The following is an 8,557-nucleotide window of genomic DNA, read 5'->3' on the forward strand; positions in this document are numbered from 1 at the left end:
GCTACCTTAACAGCACTGAATACTTGAGTGCTACTGTAGAGATACATTATACACTGCCATTCATAATTAAATCTCGATCTTCCGAACTTTAACGTATCATGGTGAAGAAAAAACTGCGATTTCCCGGCAACAAAATTGTGGCTAGTGTAAAGGCTGAATGGCTAGTGACTCGGGAAAACCACTAGCCACAGTGACCGGTGAGCAAAAAAGTTAATGTAAAGCCCTGCTGGAGACCCCTGTTTTTGTCAAATTACCAGCCAATCTCTATTTTGCCAGTCTTTTCAAAGGTTCTTGATAAATTAGTAGAATTTTGCAGCACCTGGAAGAGAATAGCATACTTCACAAATAGCAATATGGATTCCGAAAGCATCACTCAACGTGCATGACCCTCTTGAATTTATTAGATAAAATCACCTCGGCTATAGAAAAGAATGAATTCACCATTGGAGTTTTTTTGGATCTATTGAAGGCCTTCGTTATGGTGGACCACGAAATATTAATGGAGAAACTTAACTGTTATGGTTTTCATGGCTATGTTTTCACCTGGTTAAAAGATTACTTATCAAATAGAAAACAGTATGTTTCCAATAATATCTATTCTTCAAATACAAAACCAATCTCCTGTGGCGTTCCGCAAGGTTCTATTCTGGGTCCCCTGTTATTCCTCATCTATATCAACGATTTAGCTTATGTATCTGATAAAATATATGCACTATTATTTACATCACACTCAAATCTTGATATATTTGTAAGTAGAATGAATTGTGAATTAGATAAAATAAACAAATGGTTCCAAGCAAATAAATTGTCCTTAAATGTTAAGAAAACACATTTTATTATTTTTACGGGGAAGAATAAAAAATACAATAAAGAAAATGTAAAAATAGCTATTAAAAACATACCCATTGATCAAGTAACGCACACACGTTTTTAAGGTGTCACCATCGATGAAAAACTTACTTGGAAAAAACATATCGACCTTATTTGCCAAAACATTTATAAAAACATAGGTATCATCAGAAAAATTGCAAATATACTATCTTCAAAAACATTTGTAACACACCTGAAAATTAGGTTAAGCCTAATTTATGTTAATGTATTGTATACTGTGTACTTGTATGTGTTATTAACAGGAGAGTTCAATATGTAATGTAATTTTTCAATGTACTGTATATTGGGGTGTAAAAAATATGCATTCCTAATAAGAGATTTTAATATCTAATATAATTGTTTAAATATATATTGTTTACAATGGTTGTTCAGGTCCAATAGGCCTACTGTAGTATGTGCTTTGTATTTTGTTTGTCGGACTGTAGGCCGACAAACTACACGAGTGTAACACATGTTTCTTCCTATGCAGCCTGTGTTCCAGAGGGTGTGTGGGTTGCTAGGGTAACGGGGGAGGGGAGTGCAAGAACAAGTTATGTGAATATCCTCTCGTCCGCGGTCTCACGGACATTAGTGATTTTGATTAATAGTAACACTACGTGAAAGTTACGGACTTTGAGAACAGTTGATCCACGGTTGTATTTTTTGTTTTCACTTGAGTCGGTTCAGCGGGACAGGGTGGAGTCACAGCTGTTTCCAATTACCGCTGTTGCTACGAGCTGTTGAGTCTCGGCTAGCAATGTTTACTCGGGATTGAACACGTAAAAGAGGACTACTTCGAGGTGCCCGAGGAATGGTCGTGGGACAGAGTCTTCTCAGCTGCTGCGGATGGTAGTGGGGTCGTATGGACGACGGTCAATGTTGGTATTTGGGGTCAACGTCCTAGAGTGACTACAGTTAGCTTGGTGAAGCTAACTCACAGCGGTTCGTGAGTAAACAGTGATTCCTTTCCCTCGGATGTTTAGAGCTCCAACGCGCGCCAACCTGGGTACTCATACCTTACTGTTTTAATTCCGGACGGGTATTTTCTTTCTTTTCCCCTTTCTATCTTGATGTGTGGTTTGTTCAGTGCTGTTGTCATTTAATATTATTAACGACTTTTGAAGAAGGTTAAGCACAGTAATGGGTTCATAATAAATGTTTATTACTTATCTTCTGATATAATCTACTGTATGCCTGATCTTACTTTCCTATGTCGTGGTAATTAATGGTCTCCAATATGTATAGTGTAAATATGTTAAATTGTCATTCTCTGAGGTTAATCAGAGTGGGGGCTCAGAGCACAACTGTATAGAAGCACAGCAGTCAACTGTAAACATTTCCATAGTTTACCCCAGGCCTCTGTATGAGTGAGTATCATCTCTAGAGTGTAAAGAACTTGTAGTGTAATCTATTGCTGATGAGCAGGGTGTGTTACACATTCATTATACTATACCAGGGGTTCTCAACCTTTTGCAACCTGGGCCCCACCAAAGCTGGTTCATTGCAGTTGGGGGCCCCTCTTCTCGCCCCGCCCCCATCCCCCCCCCCAAACACACTCACCCGCAGTGACGCCACCCGACCTACAGCACCTTATATCGACCGATAGATAGATAGATAGATAGATAGATAGATAGATAGATAGATAGATAGATAGATAGATAGATAGATAGATAGCCCTGGGCTAGATTATTATTATTATCATTATTATTATTATTATTATTAGTAGTAGTAGTAGTAGTAGTAGCAGTAGCAGCAGTAGTAGCATTATCCATTCCATAGAAATGCATAGGCCTATTATCATTATTAGGCTATTGTTATAATTGGCAGTAGCACCACATTTCTAATCTGCTTTCGGGCATTATTATAATTATAATTATTATTATTATGGCCTATTATCATTACTAAGCTGTTGGCAGTAGTACAAGACTTATGTTCTTTCAGGCATTATTATTATTATTAGGCCTATTATTATTATTATTAGTAGTAGTAGTAGTAGTAGTAGTAGTAGTAGTAGTAGTAGTAGTAGTAGTAGCAGTAGCAGCAGTAGTAGCATTATCCATTCCATAGAAATGCATAGGCCTATTATCATTATTAGGCTATTGTTATAATTGGCAGTAGCACCACATTTCTAATCTGCTTTCGGGCATTATTATAATTATAATTATTATTATTATGGCCTATTATCATTACTAAGCTGTTGGCAGTAGTACAAGACTTATGTTCTTTCAGGCATTATTATTATTATTAGGCCTATTATTATTATTATTATTATTATTGCTGTTGTTGGTTGTTGATATTATTATTATTATTATTATTATTATTATTATTATTATTATTATTATTATTATTATGCTATTATTATTAATAGGCATCATTATTATTATTATTATTATTATTATTATTATTATTATTATTATTATTAGTGTTTTTATTAGGTATTTTATTAGGCTTATCATTAGCTGGCTATTGATATCATTGGGAATTGGGACCAGGCGTGAATTTAGGTTTTACTTTTTACTGTGCCTTTGTGATCTGCATTTGCGTTAATGCGAGACCTGAGCCTGCTTTGCCTTACAAAGATCCTCGATTCTTGGCGAAATGTTTGACAAGCACAGTCTCAAGTCATCCTCAATTTGCGCACGATTGCGATATTTCGTTTTGAGCGCAGTCATTTTTGAAAATCCTGCCTCATACAAGTAGGTCGATGCGAATGGGATGAGCAGTTTCAAGGCTACGTCACACAGTTGCGGGTACTCCTGCATCAATGCTGCCCAGAATGTCGAAAGAGGGCATGAGGTGAAGACTGCCTTAAGTCTACTGTCACTCTTCAGCTCAATAAGCTGTTCCTGCATGTCAGCTGGAAGTTCGTCAGTACACACAAATGGATCTCGAAGCCACGCAAAAGAGCGATAATCCTCTGTGAAGTATGCCGCAAACTGTTTTCTCATTACCGACAGGTGCTCTGACGCTGCTTGAAAGACAGATGAGAAATCGTGGGAAGTGCCTGCATTACTGATAAAGTCTGCAAGGCTTGGGAACATATCACAGTTCCCCCGACTGATGCGGCCACACCAGAGGTCAAGTTTTTGCTTGAAGGCATCCACTTTCTCTGCGAGAAGCAAAATGTGAGTTTCTCGGCCTTGCAAAGACAGGTTCAAGCCATTCAAGCAGTCAAATATATCGACCAAATAGGAGAGACACGCCAGCCACAAAGGGTCATCCAGATTTTTCGCCAGGTCTGAATTGATTTGTGTCAAAAACCGCTTCACCTCATCTCGCAGCTCATACAAACGTTGTAACACCCGCCCCCTGGACAGCCAGCGAACCTCAGTGTGCAGAAGCAGCTGTTCGTGCTCTGACCCCATCTCCTGACAGAGGACCTCAAACAAGCGAGAGTTTAGCGGCCGTGACTTGATGAGGTTGATCATTTTTACTGATTGGTTCAGCACGGATTCCAACAGAGACGGCATTTTTTTTGCAGCGAGTGCTTCGCGATGAACCATGCAATGGGTCCATTTTACAAGTGGAGCTACCTGCTTAACGCGAGCAGCTAGACCTTGCTCACGGCCCGTCATTGCTCGTGCGCCATCCGTGCACAAGCCAACGCATCGGTCCCACGCCAACCCATTCTCGCGAATAAATGAATCAAGGACATTGAAGATGGCCTCTCCAGTTGTGTGTGACTGAAGAGGGCGGCAAAAAAGGACATCCTCCTCAATTAATTTATCCCTGACATACCTGACATATGTAAGAAGCTGTGCCTGCCCAGCAATATCAGTAGACTCATCCAACTGCAAGGCATAGTATGGACTATTTTTAATAAACTGTATTAATTGCTCTCTGATATCATTGGACATATCAGCAATTCTCCGAGCAACTGTGTCATTTGAAAGTGGCACGGTGCCTAATTTGGCTGCTGCACTATCCCCGAAGAATATTCTGCACATGTCCTGCGCAGCTGGCAAAACGAATTTCTCGGCATCAGTGTGTGGTTTGCCTACACACAAGATTTTATGATAGATTGATGATAGATTTTATAATAGTATTGATTTGTATGTAATAGTCCAATGTCCTGCATTTTGACATGGGTAAATGTGTTGCATCTGCTTAGCTACTATAGCCTGTTAGCCCCAGATTTTTTTTTGGCTCCATACATGAAGCCTACTCGCGACCCCCCTGGAGTACCTCCGCGCCCCACCAGGGGGGCGCGCCCCCCCGGTTGAGAACCACTGTTCTATACCAAATAAATTTAAGGGTCTTTTTAACTATAACTCGGATTTCCATCAATACATGTACAAGGCAGCGGAAAATTTGAAACAGATCCGAGTAAAAACCAAGCAACGAATGTTCTCCATGATGTTCAGCTGCCCACAAATTTGGAATAGTTTAAATCGGAACTTACAGCTCTACAAATCATTATCCAACTTTAAGAACATGCTAAAAAATTCTCTACTGCACAACCAATCATTTACCTAATTTCCTATTCATTGTTTTTTTTATTTCCTCCTTATATCTTGGTTGCATTTCTTAAGTTGTTGTATTTTTTCGTTATTTGTTTAGTTATTATTTATCGAATTGATATAATTTGCTTGTTAACTTAGTTGCTAAATTTTCAATAATTAGTCATTTTTTGTTATTTCTTTACTTATTACTTTCATTAATTTACTTAATATTAGTTATTATCTATTTATTTCATATCATTTAGTTGTAATGGTTATTAGTTGTTGTTTTACTATTTTGTTACATCACCTTTAGTTATTATAATTAATCCGTTGTAATACTAGGAAACATGGGGAAGAACTCTTATAGACCTTATTGGTCTCCACCTTCCCCAGCACAATCCAAATGTCTTTTGTTTAGATGTCTTTATGTATTGTTTGTAATTGTGTGAAATAAAGAAAAAAAACTGAATCTCAAGAGGAGGTGGATCATGCAGCAAGACAACCACCATAAGCACACAAGTCATTCTACCAAAGAATGGTTAAAGAAGAACAAAGTTAATGTTTTGGAATGGCCAAGTCAAAGTCCTGACCTTAATCCAATCGAAATGCTGTGGAAGGACTTGAAGCGAACAGCTGATGCGAGAAATCCCTCCAACGTCTCAGAGGTGAAGCTGTTCTGTACGGAGGAATGGGCTAAAATTCCTGTTGTTGCAGATATTCAGACTGATTATTAGGACTGTGAGTTACATTCTCTGAAGTTCCAGCACTGCAACTGATTTGAGTGGCAGATGACTTCTAGATGATATTACTACCATTACGACACATCATCAGTTGGGTACGTGCACATCACTGGATGTTTTGGCCTTTGATCACAACATACCCTCAGCCGAGGCAAGCAACCTCTCCCAGCTTGAACAGTTCTGCAAAAAGGAATGGGGGAATGACTGTGTAACCTCGGTGAATATGATAATAAACTAATAGAAGCTTAGATCAATACTAAATCAAGCGCAGCGGTAACAGCCAATCAGGTAACTACAGCACCATTGCTGGAGGGAGGGAGAATAATTAGAGCAAGAGCAGAACGCGAGAGACGGCAGACGGAAAAGTCGAAAACGAGAGGAAAAGAGAAAATAAATAGGAGTCAAAGAAGTGTATTTTGAGGTTTTACATCTTGTTTTTCTTTCATTCTTGGGAAAAAAATTGTATTCACCTGCTATCCACATTGCTGGATCCTGTTTTATTTGAGTTTTGAACGAGGATTTGGCCAGGTTTTTTTTAGTTGGGATCACTGCTGTGTGAAAACACCTGGAGCTGTGGAAAGAAGATGGCGAGCCACCCATAGGAGAGACACTGGGAGGATCACCTATTCTGCAAAACTCACCTGCACACTGTGGACAAAGACACTGATTCTAACATTTGGATCATGGTAGGACAAAACTATCAGGTTTTTGCAGCAATACACAGTGAATTTCATTTGGACTGATAAAAGACTTAACTAACCTCCTGAGGCCCAAGCTGTTTTTTTACATGCATTTTTTATTTCTCTTTGCTATTTGGGCTTATTAGAACCTGATTAGAATAGAAACTAAGCATCATCTTTTGATAAGATGTACTTTTAGAGAAAAAGTATGGCCACATATGTGGATTCTTGTTCCGAATTTCCATAAAGTGCTGTCCACGCATGTGACCGCTAAGCCCTAGGAGGCTAAAGGACTGGTGATACACCAAACTGTGGAAATTTGAGTTATTGCTTATATACATTGATCTGTGAGATCTGAGATTTGAGTTTTATTTTTGATATTTTATTGAACTGTGTTTCTTTCTTTTTTTTCTGGGACATTTTTTCTGGGACAGTTTGTAGCGGTTCCTACAAACTGGAAACAAAAGTCAGAAGTGCGATCCCAACGAGCTCACCACACAGTCAGTGTCAAGCTTGGGTTAGGCACTTTCACTTTCAGCGCTGGAGCCAGCAGAAGTGGGTGATGCATTGTGCCATATACATTGTGTGCAGCGAGCACGCAGCAGCCAGGAATTTGTTTGGATTAACCTCCAAAACTAAGTTGCTCATAAAATTACAACTTTGTCTGGTTCTAAAAGTACAAATTAGGACCATATAATCCCTTTATATTTTGTGCTACATTAGGTAGAGGTGGGTGTGTGTTTGTGTGTGTGTGTGTGTGTGTGTGGGGGGGGGGGGGGGTCCAAACCTGAACCTGATCCAATAAAAAATCTGACCAATCAGGTAATTGATTACATGTAACGTTCTCTGAGCACGTGCTATTTTTCCCGAATATTTTTGTACATCCGTGTTGCATCAGTGGAGGAGAAGCTGATTGTAGAAGTGTCAAAGAATTCCTACAACTGCGACATATTCCCACAACAGCCAACATCCTATAGCCAGGATTATAGATGCGCTGTGACTGCTCCAGACTGGAAATAAATTCAGGTATAGGTATAATAATAGTTATAGTTATACGTATAGGTATAGCTATAGTTACATATAGTTAACAGTGTTGTGGGATTAGGTCATAAACAGCACTCAATATTTCCTACTATAAGCACCTAAATAAAATTATTAAAATTATAAAATATAATTATTAATCTGACAGTTGTGTACCATCCCATTGTAGCTTTCATCATCTTTTTCAAAAGAATTAGAATCAAGAATGCATGACATTGCAAAGAATATTATAGAGTCAGTGTGGACACAAAAGAAGGCAGTGGTGCATATGACGTCACACATGCAGCACTGATTACCTACAAATTGATGCAATCTAATGGCGGACAAGCTTTTAGTGATTTTTGGAACAGAATTCAGATGCAAAAATTTCTTTTGAACAATTTTTTTATTTATCAGTGAACTTTACAACATATTTGGGCATATCACACACAGGAAAGTCTGAGATTTTATGATGTTATTTTCTAAAGACTAGGACTGTAAAGATCAATAATATTTAAATAAAATACTTTTACTTGTACCGTACATAGTGAATGAGGAGGGACTTCAATGCCGAATGAAATTACCAAAAGGCTGACACTTAGTCTACAGTACCATCAAGATGGTTACTGTAAAGTCTACCATATAAAGTGTCTTTTAGTTACAAATAAAAAAGACAATCATATCAGATCAAATCATATCGTATGATATTATATATCATATCAATTTCAATATCTGGACCCAACCAGTGACTGCTACTGCTGAGAAAGGGCAGCTGACAATTACGGAAAGACCTCGTGACGACTTG

This window comes from Neoarius graeffei, chromosome 3 (assembly GCF_027579695.1).
Source record: "Neoarius graeffei isolate fNeoGra1 chromosome 3, fNeoGra1.pri, whole genome shotgun sequence".
Taxonomy (NCBI): Eukaryota; Metazoa; Chordata; class Actinopteri; order Siluriformes; family Ariidae; genus Neoarius; species Neoarius graeffei.